Here is a 6,414-nt window from a genome sequence, read left to right as displayed (position 1 = left end):
GCTTTCTATCTTGTTCCATTGGTGTAGATTTCTGTATTTGTGCCAGGGACAAGACAAGCATGTCTGCTCTCACCACTATTATTCAACATAGTTTTGAAAGTCCTAGCTATAGCAATCAGAGAAAAAAAGAGAAAGAAAAGGAATTCAGATTGGAAAAGAAGAAGTAAAGCTCTCACTACTTGAAGATGATACTTTACATAGAAAACCCTACAGATACTATCAGAAAATTACTAGAGCTAATCAGTGAGTTTAGCAAAGTCACAGGATACAAAATCAATACCCAGAAATCACTTGCATTCCTATATACTAACAATGAAAAATCAAAAAGAGAAATTAAAGAATCAATCCCATTCACCATTGCAACAAAAAGAATAAAATATCTAGGAATAATAATAATCTGAGACAAAAGAACTGTATACAGAAAATTATAAGACACTGATGAAAGAAATCAAAGATGACATAAACAGATGGAGAGATATTCCATGTTCCCGGGAAGGAAGAATCAATATTGTGAAAATGACTGTACTACCAAATGCAACCTACAGGTTCAGTGTGATCCCTATCAAATTACCAATGTCATTTTTCACAGAACTAGAACAAAAAATGTCACAATTCATATGGAAATGGAGAAGACACCAAACCACCAAAGCAGTCTTGAGAAAGAAGGATGGAGCTGGAAGACTCAACCTTCTTGACTTCAGATTATACTACAAAGCTACAGTCATCAAGACAGTATGGTAGTGGCACAATTACTACATTTTGGTAACTGACATTCTGCATCAATTTAAATCGCACCAAGACCTCACAATAAGTTTAAATTCTTCCAAATAAAGATACAGGAGAAAAGTAGTGATAGGTAAGCTCACATAAGGGTTTATTTTCTCAGGTCTATTTATTTATTTAACAGAATATATTAAGGATCTTTTATGTGGTGATGCTAAGAATCCTGATGAATTGATCATTTTCTCATTATGAACTTGGCCTCTTTATCTCTAGTAATATTCCTCAATTTCAACTGTTTATTTTCTTATATTAATATAACCATTCCAGATTTCTTATAATTTACATGCTATAACACTCATAAACATTTTTAATTGGTGTGTTATAGGAGATTATTATAGATTCACATGCAACTGTAGGAAATAATATGATAAACTGCATGCACTTCACCCAGCTTCCCCCAATTATAATATTTGTAAAATTATAGTATAATGTTACTATTAGTTTTTTGAGAGTGATACAATATACTGGTCTTATCCAGATTTCTCAATCAGTTTTACCTGTATTTGTGTGTGTGTGTGTGATACTTAGTACCATATAGGTTAATCATCTGTGTAGCTTCCTGTGCCCATCTCCACAGTCAAGATACTAAAGAATTCCTAACTAAAGTATTCTTCTTGTTGTACTGATATAAATATACCATCTGGCCTTGCTCCTATTATTCCCTTTCCAATTTTGGCAACTATTAGTGAGTTTTCCATTTTTTAAACTCTGTCACTTACAGCTGTTTTAGAGGGGAGGGATCAAGATGATGGTGTAAGAGGACATGAAGCTTACCTACCTTCATAATAATATCAAATTCAACAATACTAAGCCTAAACTAAATGAAATGCTGAAGGGTCTTCTCTAAATAGAGAATAAGCAAGAATATAAAGAAAAGAGAGAATCACAGTAGGAAAGGCAAATATATAGGGTTCAGGATGCAGAACACATGTATACCTGTGGTGGATTCATTTTGATATTTGGCAAAAATAATACAATTATGTAAAGTTTAAAAATAAAATAAAATTTAAAAAAAGAAATGATTGAAGATTAGTAAAATAAGCCAGTATGTAGATTAAAAGAGATATAAACTTATAAAGACAATTATAAATACAATACACAGTAAAAAGGATAAGCTTGAAGATATAAATAAGACATCAAAAAATGTAGGGGGAAGTACAAAAATGTAGATCTTTTAGAATGTTGTTGAACTTAAATGAATATAGGTTACAGAAAGAAAACATAGTGGTGAACTTCATGAACTTCATGGTAACCACAAATCAAAAATAAACAACAGATTCACAAAAACTAAAAAGAAAGAAAGCATACTAAAAAGGAAAATCATCAAACTATAAAAGGAAAAACAAAAAGAAGAAGAAATGAAAAGGAAGAACTACAAAAACAATCAGAAAACAAAAATTAAGATGGTCATAAGTACATGCTATCAATAATTACTTTAAATGTCAACATACTAAATAGCCAGATCAAAAGTCAGAGTGGCAAAGCTGGTGCACTGGGACAACCCAGAGGGATGGGATGGGGAGGGAGGTGTGAGGGGGGTTCTGAATGGGGGGACACATGCACACTCGTGGCTGATTCATATCAATGTATGGCAAAAACCTCCACAATATTGTAAAGTAATTAGCCTCCAATTAAAATAAATAAATTAATCTTTTAAAAAAAAGTCAGAGTGGTTAATTGGATTAAAAAAATAAGAACCTGTAGTATGCTGTCCACCAGAGATTCACATCAAGACAAAAGACACAGGCTGAATGTGTGGGAAAAGATATTTTATTCAAATGGAAATAAGAGATCAGGAGTAGCAATCATGTCAGACAAAACAGACTTTAAAACAAAGACATAAAGAAAGACAAAGAAGGGCATAAATAATGATAAAGAGATCAATACAATAAGAGGCCATTACATTCATTAAAATACACACACCCAATATAGGAGCACTTATATATATAAATACTAATAGACATAAAGGGAGAAAATGACAATAATACAGAAATTGTAGATACTGTAAACCCCTCTGACATCAGTGGAGAGAATATCCAGAAAGAAAAACAATAAAGCAAAAGAGGTCCTAAATGAAACAATGTTGGACTTAATTGATATCTAATGGATGCTACATTCAAACCAAAAACAAACAAATAAAACAAAATACACATTCTTTTTTTTTTCTTTTTTCTTTATTTTTTTTAATTTTATTTTATTTTTAAACTTTACATAATTGTATTAGTTTTGTCAAATATCAAAATGAATCCGCCACAGGTATACATGTGTTCCCCATCCTGAACCCTCCTCCCTCCTCCCTCCCCATACCATCCCTCTGGGTCGTCCCAGTGCACTAGCCCCAAGCATCCAGTATCGTGCATCGAACCTGGACTGGAGAACATTCTATGCACAATTTAAAGAATGTGTATTTTACGAGACAGCAAAATACACATTCTTTAAATTGTGCATAGAATGTTCTCCAGAACAGACTACATACTAGGTAACCAAACGAGTCTCAACAAATTTAAGAAGATAGAAAATTATATCAAGCATATTTTCTGACCACAATGTTATGAAGCTAGAAATCAATTTCAGGAAAAAAAATCAGAAAAGAATAAATATATGAGGACTATACAGTTCAGTTCAGTTGCTCAGTCGTGTCCAACTCTTTGCGACCCCATGAATCGCAGCACACCAAGCCTCCCTGTCCATCACCAACCCCCAGAGTTCACTCAGACTCACGTCCATCAACATACTACTAAAAACCCAATAAGTTAATGATCAAATCAAAGAGGAAACCCAATGAGCTAATGACTCAAAAAAGCCAATTCTAAGATGGAAATTTAGAGCTGTACACACCTTCACCAAGGAACAAGAAAAATCTTAGATAAAAGACCTAACGTACTATCTAAAATAATCAGAAAAAAGCCCAAAGTCAGCAGAAGAAGGAAATAATAAAGATCAGTGAGGAGATCAATAAACGAGAGCTTTTAAAAATCAGAGGTAAAGATCAAAGGAACCAAGAGCTAATATTTTGAAAAGATAAACAAAATTGATAAACCTCTAGACTCAGAGGTTTGACAAACTTCCAGACTCACCAAAAGTAAATGATAGAGGACTCAAATAAACAAAATTAGAAAGGAAAGAAGAGAAATAATAACAACTGATGCCATAGAAATACAGAAAAAAAAAACTAGAATTGAATACTATGAACAAATATACACCAACAAATTGGACAACTTAGAAGAAATAAACAAATTTCTAGAAACATACTGCCTGCCAAAAATAAGTCAAGATGAAACAGACAGTTTGAACAGACCAATCACTATGTGTGAAGTAGAGTCTGTATTTTTTTTAAATCCGTGCCAAAAAAAAAGTCCAGGACTGGACAGCTTCACTGAGGAATTCTACCAAACATATAAAGAAGAAATGAAACCTGTTCTTCTCAAAAATTTACCAGAAAATGAAGATGAGGTAACACTCCCAACTTCATTCTACAATGCTGCACTTATTACCCTGATACCAAAATCAGACAACACAAGAAATAAAAGAAAATCACATGCCCGTATCTTTGATGAATATAGATGCAAAAATCCTCAACAAAAAATATTACCAAGCTAAATACAACAGTATATAAAAAGGATCATTTACCATGATCAAATTGGATTTATTCCAGGGTCACAAGAAAGACCAAAAAATCACATAATTACCTCAATGGACAAAGAAGACACATTTGACAAAATTCAACATCCATTCATTATAAAAACTTTCATCAAAGTGGTTATAGCAGGAACATAACTCAACATAATAAAGGCCTCTTAACAAAACCACCTATGGCCAATGTAATACTCAAAGGCAAAATGTTGAAAGACTTCTGGTAAATTCAGGAACAAAATAAGGATGCCTACTTTCACCACTTCTACTTAACAAAGTACTGAAAGTCCTGTGCACAGCAATCAGACAAGGAAAAGAACTAAAATGTATCCAAATGGTAAGGCTATCACTATTTGTAGATGTCATGATACTCTCTACAGAAAACCCTAAAGTAACAGCCAACAAACTGTTAGAGGTAATGAATGCAGTTAGCAAGGCTATAGGACACAAGATTAATACAGAGACCTATTGCATTTCTATGCACTTATAATGGAATATCTGAAAGAAAAGATTAAAAAAAAAAAAAACATCGTGTTGAAAATTGTATCAAGATGCAAATAAAATGAAAAGTGAAAGTGTTAGTCACTCAGTCACATCCGATCCTTTGCCACTCCATGGACTGTAGCCTGCCAGGCTCCTCTGTCCATGGGATTCTCGAGGCAAGAATACTGGAGTGGGTTGCCATGCCCTCCTCCAGGGGATCCTCCCAAACCAGGGATCGAATCCAGGTCTCACACATGGCAGGCGGATTCTTTACCCAGTGAGTCACCTGGACAGCCTATCCTATTGTAAAAGTCAGTCAATCCTGTCCAACTCTTTGCCATCCCATGGAATAGTCTATGGAATTCTCCAGGCCAGAATATTGGAGTGGGTAGCCATTCCCTTCTATAGGGGATCTTCCCAGCCCAGGGACTGAACCCAGGTTTCCTCATTGCAGGTGGATTCTCTACCTGCTGAGCTACCAGGGAAGCCCCATTCTATGTGTTTCTATAGCTTATTTCTTTTCACTGTTGAATACATGAAATGTATATACATTGTTAATTTAACTGGCAAAGCCCAACAGGATTGTTTCAAGTTTTTATTTGTCCATTTGTTCTTTATTGAGATATAATGGACATAAAAAATTGTACAAGGTTAAGATAAGGGGCTTCCCAGGTGGTGCTAGTGGTAAAGAACCCCCCTGCCACTGCAGGAAATGGAGAATATGCAGGTTCGGTCCCTAGGATGGAAAGCTCCCCTAGAGAAGGGCAAGGCAACCCACTCCAGTATTCTTGGTTAGGAAATCCCATGGACAGAGAAGCCTGGTGGGCTATATTCCATGGGGTCGCAAAAAATCAGACATGACTGAAGTGACTTAGCTCACATGCAAAAGATATACAGTGGGGGCTTCCCTGGTGGCTTAGTGGTCAAGAATCTGCTGCCAATGCAAGAAACTGGTGGGTATGATCCCTGGGTAGGGAAGATACTCTGGAGAAGAAAATGGCAACCAACTCCAGTATTCTTGCCTGGGAAATCCATGACAGAGTGGCCTGGTGGGCTATAGTCCATGGGGTTGCAAAGAGTTGGACATGACTTAGCAACTAAACAACAAGATATACAGCAGTGCTGATTTGATACATTTATATATTTCAATATGATTATTATCATAGTGTTAGCTACAAGCTAACACTCTAATCATGCCACAAAATTATCATTTCTTTTTCGTGTGGAGAATAATTAAGATCCAGACTAACAACATTTGAAATTTGCAATGTAGTATTGTTGACTATGGGCTTTCCTGGTAGCTCAGATGGGAAAGAATTTGCCTGCAATGCAGGAGACCCAAGATTGACCCCTGGTTTGGGAAGATCGCCTGGAGAAGGAAATGGCAACCCACTCCAGCATTCTTGCCAAGAGACTTTCATGGACAGAGGAGCCTGGCAAGCTATAGTCCATGGGATTGCAAAGTGCCAGATACGACTGAGCAACTAACACACACATACATACACAAACACACAC

Source organism: Bos javanicus, chromosome 29 (genome assembly GCF_032452875.1).
Source record: "Bos javanicus breed banteng chromosome 29, ARS-OSU_banteng_1.0, whole genome shotgun sequence".
NCBI classification, from domain to species: domain Eukaryota; kingdom Metazoa; phylum Chordata; class Mammalia; order Artiodactyla; family Bovidae; genus Bos; species Bos javanicus.
Note: the sequence above shows the minus strand (reverse complement) of the source record.